An 18,636-nucleotide genomic window follows, 5' to 3' on the forward strand; every position below is an offset into this window, starting at 1 on the left:
CGGAAAATTATTTATTGATGCTTAAATCCACAATATAAAGGGGGTGAAGCTGTCAACGGCCATCCTAAGCTGAACGCGCCTGCTCTCGTCAGATCGCAGACTGATACCCAGCTTAGGGCCTGGTAAGTACCAGCATGGGAGACTGGCTGGGAATCCCAGGTGTCGTTGACATTTTGCTCTGTTGCCACCTTACGCTCCGATTCCGAAAAGGATTTATTGATGCTTAAATCCACAGTATACAGGGTGTGAAGATGGCTATGGCCATCCTAAGCTGAATGCGCCTGTTCTCGTCAGATCGCAGACTGCTACGCAGCGTCGGGCCTGATAAGTACCAGCATGGGAGACTGGCTGGGAATCCCGGGTGCAGTTGCCATTTTGCTCTGTTTCTGCTCCGATTCCGAAAATTATTTATTGATGCTTAAATCCACAGTATACAAAGTGTGAAGCTGTCAACGGCCATCCTAAGCTGAACGTGCCTGCTCTCGTCAGATCGCAGACTGCTACCCAGCTTAGGGCCTGGTAAGTACCAGCATGGGAGACTGGCTGGGAATCCCAGGTGCAGTTGACATTTTAATCTGTTGCCGCCTTCCGCTCCGATTCGGAATAGGATTTATTGATGCTTAAATGCACAGTATAAAGGGCGTGAAGCTGTCAACGGCCATCCTAAGCTGAACGCGCCTGCTCTCATCAGATCGCAGACTGCTACCCAGCTTAGGGCCCGGTAAGTACCAGCATGGGAGACTGGATGGGAATCTCAGGTGTTGTTGACATTTTGCTCTGTAGCTCTGTAGACATTTTGCTCCGATTCCGAAAAGGATTTATTGATGCTTAAATCCACAGTATACAGGGTGTGAAGCCGTCTACGGCTATCCTAAGCTGAATGTGCCTGTTCTTGTCAGATCGCAGACTGCTGCCCGGCAAGTACGGGCATGGGAGACTGGCTGGCAATCCAAGGTGCTATTGACATTTTGCTCTGTTGCCGCCTTCCTCTCCGATTAAAAAAAATATTTATTGATGCTTAAATCCACAGTATACAGGGCGTGAAGATGTCAACGGCCATCCTAAGCTGAACGCGCCTGCTCTCGTCAGACCGCAGACTGCTACGCAGCTTAGGGCCCAGTAAGTACCGGTATTGGAGACTGGCTGGGAATCCCGGGTGCAGTTGACATTTTGCTCTGTTGCCGCCTTCTGTTCCGATTCCGAAAAGGATTTATTGATGCTTAAATGCACAGTATAAAAAGCATGAAGCTGTCAATGGCCATCCTAAGCTGAACGCGCCTGCTCTCATCAGATCGCAAACTGCTACCCAGCTTAGGGCCCGGTAAGTACTGGCATGGGAGACTGGCTGGGAATCCCGGTTGCCGTTGACATTTTGCTCTATTGCTGCCTTCCGCTCGATTCCGAAAATAATTTATTGATGCTTAAATCCACAGTATACAAGGTGTGAAGCTGTCGACGGCCATCCTAAGCTTAACGCGCCTGCTCTCGTCAGATCGCAGACTGGTACAGATCTTAGGGCCCGGTAAGTACCGGCATGGGACACTGGCTGGGAATCCCGGCTGCCGTTGACATTTTGCTCTGTTGCCGCCTTCCGTTCCGATTCCGAAAAGGATTTATTGATGCTTAAATGCACAGTATAAAGGGCGTGAAGCTGTTAACGGCCATCCTAAGCTGAACGCGCCTGCTCTCGTCAGATCGCAGACTGCTACACAGCTTAGGGCCCGGTAAGTACCAGCATGGGAGACTGGCTGGGAATCTCAGGTGTTGTTGACATTTTGCTCTGTAGCTCTGTAGACATTTTGCTCCGATTCCGAAAAGGATTTATTGATGCTTAAATCCACAATATACAGGGTGTGAAGCCGTCTACGGCTATCCTAAGCTGAATGCGCCTGTTCTTGTCAGATCGCAGACTGCTGCCCGGCAAGTACGGGCATGGGAGACTGGCTGGCAATCCAAGGTGCTATTGACATTTTGATCTGTTGCCGCCTTCCTCTCCGATTAAAAAAAATATTTATTGATGCTTAAATCCACAGTATACAAGGCGTGAAGATGTCAACGGCCATCCTAAGCTGAACGCACCTGCTCTTGTCAGATCGCAGTCTGCTACCCAGCTTAGGACCCGGTAAGTACTGGCATGGGAGACTGGCTGGGAATCCCGGTTGACATTTTGCTCTATTGCTGCCTTCCGCTCCGATTCCGAAAAGAATTTATTGATGCTTAAATCCACAGTATACAAGGTGTGAAGCTGTCGACGGCCATCCTAAGCTTAACGCGCCTGCTCTCGTCAGATCGCAGACTGGTACAGATCTTAGGGCCCGGTAAGTACCGGCATGGGACACTGGCTGGGAATCCCGGCTGCCGTTGACATTTTGCTCTGTTGCCGCCTTCCGTTCCGATTCCGAAAAGGATTTATTTAATGCTTAAATGCACAGTATACAAAGTGTGAAGCTGTCAACGGCCATCCTAAGCTGAATGCGCCTGTTCTCGTCAGATCGCAGACTGCTACCCAGCTTCGGGCCTCGTAAGTACCAGCATGGGAGACTGGCTGGGAATCCCGGGTGCAGTTGACATTTTACTCTGTTTCTGCTCCGATTCCGAAAATTATTTATTGATGCTTAAATCCACAGTATACAAAGTGTGAAGGTGTCAACGGCCATCCTAAGCTGAACGCGCCTGCTCTCATCAGATCGCAGACTGCTAATCAGCTTAGGGCCCGGTAAGTACCAGCATGGGAGACTGGCTGGGAATCCCAGGTGTCGTTGACATTTTGCTCTGTTGCCGCCTTACGCTCCGATTCCGAAAAGGATTTATTGATGCTTAAATCCACAGTATACAGGGCGTGAAGCTGTCAACGGCCATCCTAAGCTGAACACGCCTGCTCTCGTCAGATTGCAGACTGTAACCCAGCTTAGGGCCCGGTAAGTACCAGCATGGGAGACTGGCTGGGAATCTTAGGTGTTGTTGACATTTTGCTCTGTAGCTCTGTAGACATTTTGCTCCGATTCCGAAAAGGATTTATTGATGCTTAAATCCACAGTATACAGGGTGTGAAGCCGTCTACGGCTATCCTAAGCTGAATGCGCCTGTTCTTGTCAGATCGCAGACTGCTGCCCGGCAAGTACGGGCATGGGAGACTGGCTGGCAATCCAAGGTGCTATTGACATTTTGCTCTGTTGCCGCCTTCCTCTCCGATTAAAAAAAATATTTACTGATGCTTAAATCCACAGTATACCTGGCGTGAACATGTCAACGGCCATCCTAAGCTGAACGTGTGAGATCCTAAGCTGCTCTCGTCAGATCGCAGACTGCTACGCAGCTTAGGGCCCAGTAAGTACCGGCATGGGAGACTGGCTGGGAATCCCAGGTGCAGTTGACATTTTGCTCTGTTGCCGCCTTCCGTTCCTATTCCGAAAAGGATTTATTGATGCTTAAATGCACAGTATAAAAAGCATGAAGCTGTCAATGGCCATCCTAAGCTGAACGCGCCTGCTCTCGTCAGATCGCAGACTGCTACCCAGCTTAGGGCCCGGTAAGTATTGGCATGGGAGACTGGCTGGGAATCCCGGGTGCCGTTGACATTTTGCTCTATTGCTGCCTTCCGCTCCGATTCCGAAAATAATTTATTGATGCTTAAATCCACAGTATACAAGGTGTGAAGCTGTCGACGGCCATCCTAAGCTTAACGCGCCTGCTCTCGTCAGATCGCAGACTGGTACAGATCTTAGGGCCCGGTAAGTACCGGCATGGGACACTGGCTGGGAATCCCGGCTGCCGTTGACATTTTGCTCTGTTGCCGCCTTCCGTTCCCATTCCGAAAATAATTTATTGATGCTTAAATGCACAGTATAAAGGGCGAGAAGCTGTCAACGGCCATCCTAAGCTGAACGCGCCTGCTCTCGTCAGATTGCAGACTGCTACCCAGCTTAGGGCCCGGTAAGTACCAGCATGGGAGACTGGCTGGGAATCCCAGGTGTCGTCGACATTTTGTTCTGTTGCCGCCTTCCGCTCCGATTCCGAAAAGGATTTATTGATGCTTAAATCCACAGTATACAGGGTGTGAAGATGTCTACGGCCATCCTAAGCTGAATGCGCCTGTTCTCGTCAGATCGCAGACTGCTACCCAGCTTCGGGCCTGGTAAGTACCAGCATGGGAGACTGGCTGGGAATCCCGGGTGCAGTTGACGTTTTGCTCTGTTTCTGCTCCGATTCCGAAAATTATTTATTGATGCTTAAATCCACAGTATACAAAGTGTGAAGCTGTCAACGGCCATCCTAAGCTGAACGCGCCTGCTCTTGTCAGATCACAGACTGCTACCCAGCTTAGGGCACGGTATGTACCAGCATGGGAGACTGGCTGGGAATCCCAGGTGTTGTTGACATTTTGCTCTGTAGCCGCCTTATGCTTCGATTCCGAAAAGGATTTATTGATGCTTAAATCCACATTATACAGGGTGTGAAGCCGTCTACATATATCCTAAGCTGAATGTGCCTGTTCTTGTCAGATCGCAGACTGCTGCCCGGCAAGTACGGGCATGGGAGACTGGCTGGCAATCCAAGGTGCTATTGATATTTTGATCTGTTGCCGCCTTCCTCTCCGATTAAAAAAAATATTTATTGATGCTTAAATCCACAGTATAAAAAGCATGAAGCTGTCAATGGCCATCCTAAGCTGAACACGCCTGCTCTCTTCAGATCGCAGACTGGTACAGATCTTAGGGCCCGGTAAGTACCGGCATGGGACACTGGCTGGGAATCCCGGCTGCCGTTGACATTTTGCTCTGTTGCCGCCTTCCGTTCCAATTCCGAAAAGGATTTATTGATGCTTAAATGCACAGTATACAAAGTGTGAAGCTGTCAACCGCCATCCTAAGCTGAACGCGCCTGCTCTCGTCAGATCGCAGACTGCTACCCTGCTTAGGGCCCGGTAAGTACCAGCATGGGAGACTGGCTGGGAATCTCAGGTGTTGTTGACATTTTGCTCTGTAGCTCTGTAGACATTTTGCTCCGATTCCGAAAAGGATTTATTGATGCTTAAATCCACAGTGTACAGGTTGTGAAGATGTCTACGGCCATCCTAAGCTGAATGCGCCTGTTCTCGTCAGATCGCAGACTGCTACCCAGCTTCGTGCCTGGTAAGTACCAGCATGGGAGACTGACTGGGAATCCCGGGTGCAGTTGACATTTTGCTCTGTTTCTGCTCCGATTCCGAATTTTTTTTATTGATGCTTAAATCCACAGTATACAAAGTGTGAAGCTGTCAACGGCCATCCTAAGCTGAGCGCGCCTGCTCTTGTTAGATCGCAGACTGCTACCCAGCTTAGGGCCTGGTAAGTACCAGCATGGGAGACTGGCTGGGAATCCCGGTTGCAGTTGACATTTTAATCTGTTGCCGCCTTCCGCTCCGATTCGGAAAATGATTTATTGATGCTTAAATCCACAGTATACAAGGTGTGAAGCTGTCGACGGCCATCCCAAACTTAACGCGCCTGCTCTCGTCAGATCGCAGACTGGTACAGATCTTAGGGCCCGGTAAGTACCGGCATGGGACACTGGCTGGGAATCCCGGCTGCCGCTGACATTTTGCTCTGTTGCCGCCTTCCGTTCCGATTCCGAAAAGGATTTATTGATGCTTAAATGCACAGTATACAAGCTTTATACTGTGCATTTAGGCATCAATAAATCCTTTTCGGAATCGGAACGGAACGGAAGGCGGCAACAGAGCAAAATGTCAACGGCAGCCGGGATTCCCAGCCAGTGTCCCATGCCGGTACTTACCGGGCCCTAAGATCTGTACCAGTCTGCGATCTGACGAGAGCAGGCGCGTTGAGCTTAAGATGCCCGTCGACATAAAGCGAGAAGCTGTCAACGGCCATCCTACGCTGAACGCGCCTGCTCTCGTCAGATCACAGACTGCTGCCCAGCTTAGGGCCCGGTAAGTACCAGCATGGGAGACTGGCTGGGAATCCCAGGTGCAGTTGACATTTTGCTCTGTTGCCGCCTTCCGTTCCGATTCCGAAAAGGATATATTGATGCTTAAATGCACAATATAAAAATCAAGAAGCTGTCAACGGCCATCCTAAGCTGAACGCGCCTGCTCTCGTCAGATCGCAGACTGCTACCCAGCTTAGGGCCTGGTAAGTACCAGCATGGGAGACTGGCTGGGAATCCCGGGTGCAGTTGACATTTTAATCTGTTGCCGCCTTCCGCTTCGATTCGGAAAATTATTTATTGATGCTTAAATCCACAATATAAAGGGGGTGAAGTTGTCAACGGCCATCCTAAGCTGAACGCGCCTGCTCTCGTCAGATCGCAGACTGATACCCAGCTTAGGGCCTGGTAAGTACCAGCATGGGAGACTGGCTGGGAATCCCAGGTGTCGTTGACATTTTGCTCTGTTGCCACCTTACGCTCCGATTCCGAAAAGGATTTATTGATGCTTAAATCCACAGTATACAGGGTGTGAAGATGTCTATGGCCATCCTAAGCTGAATGCGCCTGTTCTCGTCAGATCGCAGACTGCTACCCAGCGTCGGGCCTGGTAAGTACCAGCATGGGAGACTGGCTGGGAATCCCGGGTGCAGTTGCCATTTTGCTCTGTTTCTGCTCCGATTCCGAAAATTATTTATTGATGCTTAAATCCACAGTATACAAAGTGTGAAGCTGTCAACGGCCATCCTAAGCTGAACGCGCCTGCTCTCGTCAGATCGCAGACTGCTACCCAGCTTAGGGCCTGGTAAGTACCAGCATGGGAGACTGGCTGGGAATCCCAGGTGCAGTTGACATTTTAATCTGTTGCCGCCTTCCGCTCCGATTCGGAAAAGGATTTATTGATGCTTAAATCCACAATACACAGGGTGTGAAGCTGTCAACGGCCATCCTAAGCCTGAACGTGCCTGCTCTCCTCAGATCGCAGACTACTGCCCGGCAGTTACCGGCATGGGAGACTGGCTGGCAATTCAAGGTGCCATTGACATTTTGCTCTGTTGCCGCCTTCCTCTCCGATTAATAAAAATATTTATTGATGCTTAAATTCACAATATACAAGGCTTGAAGATGTCAACAGCCATCCTAAGCTGAACCCGCCTGCTCTCGTCAGATCGCAGACTGCTACCCAGCTTAGGGCCCAGTAAGTACCGGCATGGGAGACTGGCTGGGAATCCCGGGTGCAGTTGACATTATGCTCTGTTGCCGCCTTCCGTTCCGTTTCCGAAAAGGATTTATTGATGCTTAAATGCACAGTATAAAAAGCATGAAGCTGTCAATGGCCATCCTAAGCTGAACGCGCCTGCTCTCGTCAGATCGCAGACTGCTACCCAGCTTAGGGCCCAGTAAGTACCGGCATGGGAGACTGGCTGGGAATCCCGGGTGCAGTTGACATTTTGCTCTGTTGCCGCCTTCCGTTCCGATTCCGAAAAGGATTTATTGATGCTTAAATGCACAGTATAAAAATCATGAAGCTGTCAATGGCCTTCCTAAGCTGATCGCGCCTGCTTTCGTCAGATCGCAGACTGCTACCTAGCTTAGGGCCCGGTAAGTACTGGCATGGGAGACTGGCTGGGAATCCTGGTTGCTGTTGACATTTTGCTCTATTGCTGCCTTCCGCTCCGATTCCGAAAATAATTTATTGATGCTTAAATCCACAGTATACAAGGTGTGAAGCTGTCGACGGCCATCCTAAGCTTAACGCGCCTGCTCTCGTCAGATCGCAGACTGGTACAGATCTTAGGGCCCGGTAAGTATCGGCATGGGACACTGGCTGGGAATCCCGGCTGCCGTTGACATTTTGCTCTGTTGCCGCCTTCCGTTCCGATTCCGAAAAGGATTTATTGATGCTTAAATCCACAATACACAGGGTGTGAAGCTGTCAACGGCCATCCTAAGCCTGAACGTGCCTGCTCTCCTCAGATCGCAGACTACTGCCCGGCAGTTACCGGCATGGGAGACTGGCTGGCAATCCAAGGTGCCATTGACATTTTGCTCTGTTGCCGCCTTCCTCTCCGATTAATAAAAATATTTATTGATGCTTAAATTCACAATATACAAGACGTGAAGATGTCAACGGCCATCCTAAGTTGAACGCGCCTGCTCTCGTCAGATTGCAGACTGCAACCCAGCTTAGGGCCCAGTAAGTACCGGCATGGGAGACTGGCTGGGAATCCCGGGTGCAGTTGACATTTTGCTCTGTTGCCGCCTTCCGTTCCGATTCCGAAAAGGATTTATTGATGCTTAAATGCACAGTATAAAAATCATGAAGCTGTCAATGGCCATCCTAAGCTGAACGCGCCTGCTTTTGTCAGATCGCAGACTGCTACCTAGCTTAGGGCCTTGTAAGTACTGGCATGGGAGACTGGCTGGGAATCCCGGTTGCCGTTGACATTTTGCTCTATTGCTGTCTTCCGCTCCGATTCCGAAAATAATTTATTGATGCTTAAATCCACAGTATACAAGGTGTGAAGCTGTCGACGGCCATCCTAAGCTTAACGCGCCTGCTCTCGTCAGATCGCAGACTGGTACAGATCTAAGGGCCCGGTAAGTACAGGCATGGGACACTGGCTGGGAATCCCGGCTGACGTTGACATTTTGATCTGTTGCCGCCTTCCGTTCCGATTCCGAAAAGGATTTATTGATGCTTAAATGCACAGTATACAGGGTGTGAAGCTGTCAACGGCCATCCTAAGCTGAACGCGCCTGCTTTCGTCAGATCGCAGACTGATACCCAGCTTAGGGCCTGGTAAGTACCAGCATGGTAGACTGGCTAGAATCCCGGGTGCAGTTGACATTTTAATCTGTTGCCGCCTTCCGCTCTGATTCGGAAAAGGATTTATTGATGCTTAAATCCACAATATACAGGGTGTGAAGCTGTCAACGGCCATCCTAAGCTGAACGTGTCTGCTCTCCTCAGATCGCAGACTGCTGCCGGCAGATACCGGCGTGGGAGACTGGCTGGCAATCCAAGGTGCCATTGGCATTTTGCTCTGTTGCCGCCTTCCTCTCCGATTAATAAAAATATTTATTGATGCTTAAATCCACAGTATACAAAGTGAGAAGCTGTCAACGGCCATCCTAAGCTGAACGCGCCGGCTCTCGTCAGATTGCAGACTGCTACCCAGCTTAGGGCCTGGTAAGTACCAGCATGGGAGACTGGCTGGGAATCCCGGGTGCAGTTGACATTTTAATCTGTTGCCGCCTTCTGCTCCGATTCGGAAAAGGATTTATTGATGCTTAAATGCACAGTATAAAGGACGTGAAGCTGTCAACGGCCATCCTAAGCTGAGCGCGCCTGCTCTCGTCAGAACGCAGACTGCTACCCAGCTTAGGGCCCGGTAAGTACCAGCATGGGAGACTGGCTGGGAATCTCAGGTGTTGTTGACATTTTGCTCTGTAGCCGCTTCCGCTTCGATTCCGAAAAGGATTTATTGATGCTTAAATCCACAGTATACAGGGTGTGAAGCCGTCTACGGCTATCCTAAGCTGAATGTGCCTGTTCTTGTCAGATCGCAGACTGCTGCCTGGTAAGTACTGGCATGGGAGACTGGCTGGGAATCCCAGGTGCCGTTGACATTTTGCTCTATTGCTGCCTTCCGCTCCGATTCCGAAAATAATTTATTGATGCTTAAATCTACAGTATACAAGGTGTGAAGCTGTCGACGGCCATCCTAAGCTTAACGTGCCTGCTCTTGTCAGATCGCAGACTGGTACGGATCTTACGGCCCGGTAAGTACCGGCATGGGACACTGGCTGGGAATCCCGGCTGCCGTTGACATTTTGCTCTGTTGCCGCCTTCCGTTCCGGTTCCGATTCCGAAAAGGATTTATTGATGCTTAAATGCACAGTATAAAGTGCGAGAAGCTGTCAACGGCCATCCTAAGCTGAACGTGCCTGCTCTCGGCAGATCGCAGACTGCTACCCAGCTTAGGACCCAGTAAGTACCAGCAGGGGAGACTGGCTGGGAATCCCAGGTGTCGTTGACATTTTGCTCTGTTTCTGCTCCGATTCCGAAAATTATTTATTGATGCTTAAATCCACAGTATACAAAGTGTGAAGCTGTCAACGGCCATCCTAAGCTGAACGCGCCTGCTCTCGGCAGATCGCAGACTGCTCCCCAGCTTAGGGCCCGGTAAGTACCAGCATGGGAGACTGGCTGGGAATCCCGGTTGCAGTTGACATTTTAATCTGTTGCCGCCTTCCGCTCCGATTCGGAAAATGATTTATTGATGCTTAAATCCACAATATACAGGGTGTGAAGCTGTCAACGGCCATCCTAAGCCTGAACGTGCCTGCTCTCCTCAGATCGCAGACTGCTGCCCGGCAGTTACCGGCATGGGAGACTGGCTGGCAATCCAAGGTGCCATTGACATTTTGCTCTGTTGCCGCCTTCCTCTCCGATTAATAAAAATATTTATTGATGCTTAAATCCACAATATACAAGGCGTGAAGATGTCAACGGCCATCCTAAGCTGAACGCGCCTGCTCTCGTCAGATCGCAGACTGCTACCCAGCTTAGGGCCCATTAAGTACCATCATGGGAGACTGGCTGGGAATCCCGGGTGCAGTTGACATTTTGCTCTGTTGCCGCCTTCCGTTCCGATTCCGAAAAGGATTTATTGATGCTTAAATGCACAGTATAAAAAGCAACAAGCTGTCAATGGCCATCCTAAGCTAAACGCGCCTGCTCTCGTCAGATCGCAGACTGCTACCCAGCTTAGGGCCCGGTAAGTACTGGCATGGGAGACTGGCTGGGAATCCCGGTTGCCGTTGCCGTTGCCATTTTGCTCTATTGCTGCCTTCCGCTCCGATTCCGAAAAGAATTTATTGATGCTTAAATCCACAGTATACAAGGTGTGAAGCTGTCGACGGCCATCCTAAGCTGAACGCGCCTGCTCTCGTCAGATAGCAGACTGCTACCCAGCTTAGGGCCCGGTAAGTCCCAGCATGGGAGACTGGCTGGGAATCCCAGGTGTTGTTGACATTTTGCTCTGTAGCCGCCTTCCGCTCCGATTTCGAAAAGGATTTATTGATGCTTAAATCCACAGTATACAGGGTGTGAAGCCGTCTACGGCTATCCTAAGCTGAATGTGCCTGTTCTTGTCAGATCGCAGACTGCTGCCCGGCAAGTACGGGCATGGGAGACTGGCTGGCAATCCAAGGTGCTATTGACATTTTGCTCTGTTGCCGCCTTCCTCTCCGATTCCGAAAAGGATTTATTGATGCTTAAATGCACAGTATAAAAAGCATGAAGCTGTCAATGGCTGTCCTAAGCTGAACGCGTCTGCTCTTGTCAGATCGCAGACTGCTACCCAGCTTAGGGCCCGGTAAGTACTGGCATGGGAGACTGGCTGGGAATCCCGTGTGCCGTTGACATTTTGCTCTATTGCTGCCTTCCGCTCCGATTCCGAAAAGAATTTATTGATGCTTAAATTCACAGTATACAAGGTGTGAAGCTGTCGACGGCCATCCTAAGCTTAACGCGCCTGCTCTTGTCAGATCGCAGACTGGTACAGATCTTAGGGCCCGGTAAGTACCGGCATGGGACACTGGCTGGGAATCCTGGCTGCCGTTGACATTTTGCTCTGTTGCCGCCTTCCTTTTCCGATTCCGAAAAGGATTTATTGATGCTTAAATGCACAGTATAAAGGGCGAGAAGCTGTCAACGGCCATCCTAAACTGAACGTGCCTGCTCTCGTCAGATCGCAGACTGCTACCCAGCTTAGGGCCCGGTAAGTACCAGCATGGGGGACTGGCTGGGAATCCCAGGTGTCGTTGACATTTTGCTCTGTTGCCGCCTTACGCTCCGATTCCGAAAAGGATTTATTGATGCTTAAATGCACAGTATAATAATAACGAAGCTGTCAATGGCCATCCTAAGCTGAATGCGCCTGTTCTTGTCAGATCGCAGACTGCTGCCCGGCAAGTACGGGCATGGGAGACTGGCTGGCAATCCAAGGTGCTATTGACATTTTGATCTGTTGCCCCCTTCCTCTCCGATTAAAATTTTTTTTTATTGATGCTTAAATAAACAGTATACAAGGCGTGAAGATGTCAACGGCTATCCTAAGCTGAACGCGCCTGCTCTCGTCAGATCGCAGACTGCTACCCAGCTTAGGGCCCGGTAAGTACTGGCATGGGAGACTGGCTGGGAATCCCGGGTGCCGTTGACATTTTGCTCTATTGCTGCCTTCCGCTCCGATTCAGAAAATAATTTATTGATGCTTAAATCCACAGTATACAAGGTGTGAAGCTGTCGACGGCCATCCTAAGCTTAACGCGCCTGCTCTCGTTAGATCGCAGACTGGTACAGATCTTAGGGCCCGGTAAGTACCGGCATGGGACACTGGCTGGGAATCCCGGCTGCCATTGACATTTTGCTCTGTTGCCGCCTTCCGTTCCGATTCCGAAAAGGATTTATTGATGCCTAAATGCACAGTATAAAGGGCGAGAAGTTGTCAACGGCCATCCTAAGCTGAACGCGCCTGCCCTCGTCAGGTCGCAGACTGCTACCCAGCTTAGGGCCCGGTAAGTACCGGCATGGGAGACTGGCTGGGAATCCCGAGTGCAGTTGACATTTTGCTCTGTTGCCGCCTTATGCTCCGATTCCGAAAAGGATTTATTGATGCTTAAATGCACAGTATAAAAAGCATGAAGCTGTCAATGGCCATCCTAAGCTGAACGCGCCTGCTCTCGTCAGATCGCAGACTGCTACCCAGCTTAGGGCCCGGTAAGTACTGGCATGGGAGACTGGCTGGTAATCCCGGTTGACATTTAGCTCTATTGCTCTATTGCTGCCTTGCTCCGATTCCGAAAAGAATTTATTGATGCTTAAATCCACAGTATACAAGGTGTGAAGCTGTCGACGGCCATCCTAAGCTTAACGTGCCTGCTCTCGTCAGATCGCAGACTGGTACAGATCTTAGGGCCCGGTAAGTACCGGCATGGGACACTGGCTGGGAATCCCGGCTGCCGTTGACATTTTGCTCTGTTGCCGCCTTCCGTTCCGATTCGGAAAAGGATTTATTGATGCTTAAATCCACAATATACAGGGTGTGAAGCTGTCAACGGCCATTCTAAGCCTGAACGTGCCTGCTCTCCTCAGATCGCAGACTGCTGCCCAGCAGTTACCGGCAAGGGAGATTGGCTGGCAATCCAAGGTGCCTTTGACATTTTGCTCTGTTGCCGCATTCCTCTCCGATTAATAAAAATATTTATTGATGCTTAAATCCACAATATACAAGGCGTGAAGCTGTCAACGGCCATCCTAAGCTGAATGCGCCTCCTCTCGTCAGATCGCAGACTGCTACCCAGCTTAGGGCCTGGTAAGTACCAGCATGGGAGACTGGCTGGGAATCCCGGGTGCAGTTGACATTTTAATCTGTTGCGGCCTTAAGCTCCGATTCGGAAAAGGATTTATTGATGCTTAAATGCACAGTATAAAGGGCGAGAAGCTGTCAACCGCCATCCTAAGCTGAACGCGCCTGCTCTCGTCAGATCGCAGACTGCTACCCAGCTTAGGGCCCGGTAAGTACCAGCATGGGAGACTGGCTGGGAATCCCAGGTGTCGTTGATATTTTGCTCTGTTGCCGCCTTACGCTCCGATTCCGAAAAGGATTTATTGATGCTTAAATCCACAGTATACAGGGTGTGAAGTTGTCTACGGCCATCCTAAGCTGAATGTGCCTGTTCTCGTCAGATCGCAGACTGCTACCCTGCTTCGGGCCTGATAAGTACCAGCATGGGAGACTGGCTGGGAATCCCGGGTGCAGTTGACATTTTGCTCTGTTTCTGCTCCGATTCCGAAAATTATTTATTGATGCTTAAATCCACAGTATAAAAAGTGTGAAGCTGTCAACGGCCATCCTAAGCTGAACGCACCTGCTCTCGTCAGATCGCAGACTGCTACCCAGCTTAGGGCCTGGTAAGTACCAGCATGGGAGACTGGCTGGAATCCCGGGTACAGTTGACATTTTAATCTGTTGCCGCCTTCCGCTCCGATTCCGAAAATAATTTATTGATGCTTAAATCCACAGTATACAAGGTGTGAAGCTGTCGTCGGCCATCCTAAACTTAACGCGCCTGCTCTCGTCAGATCGCAGACTGGTACAGATCTTAGGGCCGGTAAGTACCGGCATGGGACACTGGCTGGGAATCCCGGCTGCCGCTAACATTTTGCTCTGTTGCCGCCTTCCGTTCCGATTCCGAAAAGGATTTATTGATGCTTAAATGCACAGTATACAAAGTGTGAAGCTGTCAACGGCCATCCTAAGCTGAATGCGCCTGCTCTCGTCAGATCGCAGACTGCTACCCAGCTTAGGGCCTGGTAAGTACCAGCATGGGAGACTGGCTGGGAATCCCGGGTGCAGTTGACATTTTAATCTGTTGCCGCCTTCCGCTCCGATTCGGAAAAGGATTTATTGATGCTTAAATGCACAGTATAAAGGGCATGAAGCTGTTAATGGCCATCCTAAGCTGAACGCGCCTGCTCTTGTCAGATCGCAGACTGCTACCCAGCTTAGGGCCCGGTAAGTACCAGCATGGGAGACTGGCTGGGAATCTCAGGTGTTGTTGACATTTTGCTCTGTAGCTCTGTAGACATTTTGCTCCGAATCCAAAAAGGATTTATTGATGCTTAAATCCACAATATACAGGGTGTGAAGCCGTCTACGGCTATCCTACGCTGAATGCGCCTGTTCTTGTTAGATCGCAGACTGCTGCCCGGCAAGTACGGGCATGGGAGACTGGCTGGCAATCCAAGGTGCTATTGACATTTTGATCTGTTGCCGCCTTACTCTCCGATTAAAAAAAATATTTATTGATGCTTAAATCCACAGTATACAAGGTGTGAAGCTGTCGACGGCCATCTTAAGCTCAACGCGCCTGCTCTCGTCAGATCGCAGACTGGTACAGATCTTAGGGCCCGGTAAGTACCGGCATGGGACACTGGCTGGGAATCCCGGCTGCCGTTGACATTTTGCTCTGTTGCCGCCTTCCGTTCCGTTCCGATTCCGAAAAGGATTTATTGATGCCTAAATGCACAGTATAAAGGGCGAGAAGCTGTCAACGGCCATCCTACGCTGAACGCGCCTGCTTTCGTCAGATCGCAGACTGCTGCCCAGCTTAGGGCCCGGTAAGTACCAGCATGGGAGACTGGCTGGGAATCCCAGGTGCAGTTGACATTTTGCTCTGTTGCCGCCTTCCGTTCCGATTCCGAAAAGGATATATTGATGCTTAAATGCACAATATAAAAATCAAGAAGCTGTCAACGGCCATCCTAAGCTGAACGCGCCTGTTCTCGTCAGATCGCAGACTGCTACCCAGCTTAGGGCCTGGTAAGTACCAGCATGGGAGACTGGCTGGGAATCCCGGGTGCAGTTGACATTTTAATCTGTTGCCGCCTTCCGCTTCGATTCGTAAAATTATTTATTGATGCTTAAATCCACAATATAAAGGGGGTGAAGCTGTCAACGGCCATCCTAAGCTGAACGCGCCTGCTCTCGTCAGATCGCAGACTGATACCCAGCTTAGGGCCTGGTAAGTACCAGCATGGGAGACTGGCTGGGAATCCCAGGTGTCGTTGACATTTTGCTCTGTTGCCACCTTACGCTCCGATTCCGAAAAGGATTTATTGATGCTTAAATCCACAGTATACAGGGTGTGAAGATGTCTATGGCCATCCTAAGCTGAATGCGCCTGTTCTCGTCAGATCGCAGACTGCTACCCAGCGTCGGGCCTGGTAAGTACCAGCATGGGAGACTGGCTGGGAATCCCGGGTGCAGTTGCCATTTTGCTCTGTTTCTGCTCCGATTCCGAAAATTATTTATTGATGCTTAAATCCACAGTATACAAAGTGTGAAGCTGTCAACGGCCATCCTAAGCTGAACGCGCCTGCTCTCGTCAGATCGCAGACTGCTACCCAGCTTAGGGCCTGGTAAGTACCAGCATGGGAGACTGGCTGGGAATCCCAGGTGCAGTTGACATTTTAATCTGTTGCCGCCTTCCGCTCCGATTCGGAAAAGGATTTATTGATGCTTAAATCCACAATACACAGGGTGTGAAGCTGTCAACGGCCATCCTAAGCCTGAACGTGCCTGCTCTCCTCAGATCGCAGACTACTGCCCGGCAGTTACCGGCATGGGAGACTGGCTGGCAATTCAAGGTGCCATTGACATTTTGCTCTGTTGCCGCCTTCCTCTCCGATTAATAAAAATATTTATTGATGCTTAAATTCACAATATACAAGGCTTGAAGATGTCAACAGCCATCCTAAGCTGAACCCGCCTGCTCTCGTCAGATCGCAGACTGCTACCCAGCTTAGGGCCCAGTAAGTACCGGCATGGGAGACTGGCTGGGAATCCCGGGTGCAGTTGACATTTTGCTCTGTTGCCGCCTTCCGTTCCGATTCCGAAAAGGATTTATTGATGCTTAAATGCACAGTATAAAAATCATGAAGCTGTCAATGGCCTTCCTAAGCTGATCGCGCCTGCTTTCGTCAGATCGCAGACTGCTACCTAGCTTAGGGCCCGGTAAGTACTGGCATGGGGGACTGGCTGGGAATCCTGGTTGCTGTTGACATTTTGCTCTATTGCTGCCTTCCGCTCCGATTCCGAAAATAATTTATTGATGCTTAAATCCACAGTATACAAGGTGTGAAGCTGTCGACGGCCATCCTAAGCTTAACGCGCCTGCTCTCGTCAGATCGCAGACTGGTACAGATCTTAGGGCCCGGTAAGTACCGGCATGGGACACTGGCTGGGAATCCCGGCTGCCGTTGACATTTTGCTCTGTTGCCGCCTTCCGTTCCGATTCCGAAAAGGATTTATTGATGCTTAAATCCACAATACACAGGGTGTGAAGCTGTCAACGGCCATCCTAAGCCTGAACGTGCCTGCTCTCCTCAGATCGCAGACTACTGCCCGGCAGTTACCGGCATGGGAGACTGGCTGGCAATCCAAGGTGCCATTGACATTTTGCTCTGTTGCCGCCTTCCTCTCCGATTAATAAAAATATTTATTGATGCTTAAATTCACAATATACAAGACGTGAAGATGTCAACGGCCATCCTAAGTTGAACGCGCCTGCTCTCGTCAGATTGCAGACTGCAACCCAGCTTAGGGCCCAGTAAGTACCGGCATGGGAGACTGGCTGGGAATCCCGGGTGCAGTTGACATTTTGCTCTGTTGCCGCCTTCCGTTCCGATTCCGAAAAGGATTTATTGATGCTTAAATGCACAGTATAAAAATCATGAAGCTGTCAATGGCCATCCTAAGCTGAACGCGCCTGCTTTTGTCAGATCGCAGACTGCTACCTAGCTTAGGGCCCGGTAAGTACTGGCATGGGAGACTGGCTGGGAATCCCGGTTGCCGTTGACATTTTGCTCTATTGCTGTCTTCCGCTCCGATTCCGAAAATAATTTATTGATGCTTAAATCCACAGTATACAAGGTGTGAAGCTGTCGACGGCCATCCTAAGCTTAACGCGCCTGCTCTCGTCAGATCGCAGACTGGTACAGATCTAAGGGCCCGGTAAGTACCGGCATGGGACACTGGCTGGGAATCCCGGCTGACGTTGACATTTTAATCTGTTGCCGCCTTCCGTTCCGATTCCGAAAAGGATTTATTGATGCTTAAATGCACAGTATACAGGGTGTGAAGCTGTCAACGGCCATCCTAAGCTGAACGCGCCTGCTTTCGTCAGATCGCAGACTGATACCCAGCTTAGGGCCTGGTAAGTACCAGCATGGTAGACTGGCTAGAATCCCGGGTGCAGTTGACATTTTAATCTGTTGCCGCCTTCCGCTCTGATTCGGAAAAGGATTTATTGATGCTTAAATCCACAATATACAGGGTGTGAAGCTGTCAACGGCCATCCTAAGCTGAACGTGTCTGCTCTCCTCAGATCGCAGACTGCTGCCGGCAGATACCGGCGTGGGAGACTGGCTGGCAAACCAAGGTGCCATTGGCATTTTGCTCTGTTGCCGCCTTCCTCTCCGATTAATAAAAATATTTATTGATGCTTAAATCCACAGTATACAAAGTGAGAAGCTGTCAACGGCCATCCTAAGCTGAATGCGTCGGCTCTCGTCAGATTGCAGACTGCTACCCAGCTTAGGGCCTGGTAAGTACCAGCATGGGAGACTGGCTGGGAATCCCGGGTGCAGTTGACATTTTAATCTGTTGCCGCCTTCTGCTCCGATTCGGAAAAGGATTTATTGATGCTTAAATGCACAGTATAAAGGGCGTGAAGCTGTCAACGGCCATCCTAAGCTGAGCGCGCCTGCTCTCGTCAGAACGCAGACTGCTACCCAGCTTAGGGCCCGGTAAGTACCAGCATGGGAGACTGGCTGGGAATCTCAGGTGTTGTTGACATTTTGCTCTGTAGCCGCTTCCGCTTCGATTCCGAAAAGGATTTATTGATGCTTAAATCCACAGTATACAGGGTGTGAAGCCGTCTACGGCTATCCTAAGCTGAATGTGCCTGTTCTTGTCAGATCGCAGACTGCTGCCTGGTAAGTACTGGCATGGGAGACTGGCTGGGAATCCCAGGTGCCGTTGACATTTTGCTCTATTGCTGCCTTCCGCTCCGATTCCGAAAATAATTTATTGATGCTTAAATCTACAGTATACAAGGTGTGAAGCTGTCGACGGC

The 18,636-nt window shown here is 50.2% G+C and overlaps 15 pseudogenes; all 15 read left to right on the forward strand.

The window, feature by feature from the left end:
- The first annotated feature begins 51 nt into the window (after nt 1–51).
- Nucleotides 52–171, forward strand: LOC130325162 (5S ribosomal RNA; annotated as a pseudogene).
- A 479-nt stretch (nt 172–650) lies between these two features.
- On the forward strand, nt 651–770 carry LOC130328380 (5S ribosomal RNA; annotated as a pseudogene).
- Nucleotides 771–1,250: 480 nt separating this feature from the next.
- Nucleotides 1,251–1,370, forward strand: LOC130352023 (5S ribosomal RNA; annotated as a pseudogene).
- A 283-nt stretch (nt 1,371–1,653) lies between these two features.
- LOC130333983 (5S ribosomal RNA) lies at nt 1,654–1,773 on the forward strand (annotated as a pseudogene).
- An 872-nt stretch (nt 1,774–2,645) lies between these two features.
- On the forward strand, nt 2,646–2,765 carry LOC130337002 (5S ribosomal RNA; annotated as a pseudogene).
- Nucleotides 2,766–3,458: 693 nt separating this feature from the next.
- LOC130352107 (5S ribosomal RNA) lies at nt 3,459–3,578 on the forward strand (annotated as a pseudogene).
- Nucleotides 3,579–6,063: 2,485 nt separating this feature from the next.
- Nucleotides 6,064–6,183, forward strand: LOC130349326 (5S ribosomal RNA; annotated as a pseudogene).
- Nucleotides 6,184–6,265: 82 nt separating this feature from the next.
- On the forward strand, nt 6,266–6,385 carry LOC130325041 (5S ribosomal RNA; annotated as a pseudogene).
- A 277-nt stretch (nt 6,386–6,662) lies between these two features.
- LOC130329638 (5S ribosomal RNA) lies at nt 6,663–6,782 on the forward strand (annotated as a pseudogene).
- A 2,470-nt stretch (nt 6,783–9,252) lies between these two features.
- On the forward strand, nt 9,253–9,372 carry LOC130352252 (5S ribosomal RNA; annotated as a pseudogene).
- A 2,666-nt stretch (nt 9,373–12,038) lies between these two features.
- Nucleotides 12,039–12,158, forward strand: LOC130316579 (5S ribosomal RNA; annotated as a pseudogene).
- Nucleotides 12,159–14,240: 2,082 nt separating this feature from the next.
- LOC130346171 (5S ribosomal RNA) lies at nt 14,241–14,360 on the forward strand (annotated as a pseudogene).
- A 1,091-nt stretch (nt 14,361–15,451) lies between these two features.
- On the forward strand, nt 15,452–15,571 carry LOC130325174 (5S ribosomal RNA; annotated as a pseudogene).
- Nucleotides 15,572–15,848: 277 nt separating this feature from the next.
- Nucleotides 15,849–15,968, forward strand: LOC130329646 (5S ribosomal RNA; annotated as a pseudogene).
- A 2,268-nt stretch (nt 15,969–18,236) lies between these two features.
- Nucleotides 18,237–18,356, forward strand: LOC130352253 (5S ribosomal RNA; annotated as a pseudogene).
- Nucleotides 18,357–18,636: the final 280 nt, after the last annotated feature.

Source organism: Hyla sarda, chromosome 1 (assembly GCF_029499605.1).
Source record: "Hyla sarda isolate aHylSar1 chromosome 1, aHylSar1.hap1, whole genome shotgun sequence".
In the NCBI taxonomy this organism is placed as follows: Eukaryota; Metazoa; Chordata; class Amphibia; order Anura; family Hylidae; genus Hyla; species Hyla sarda.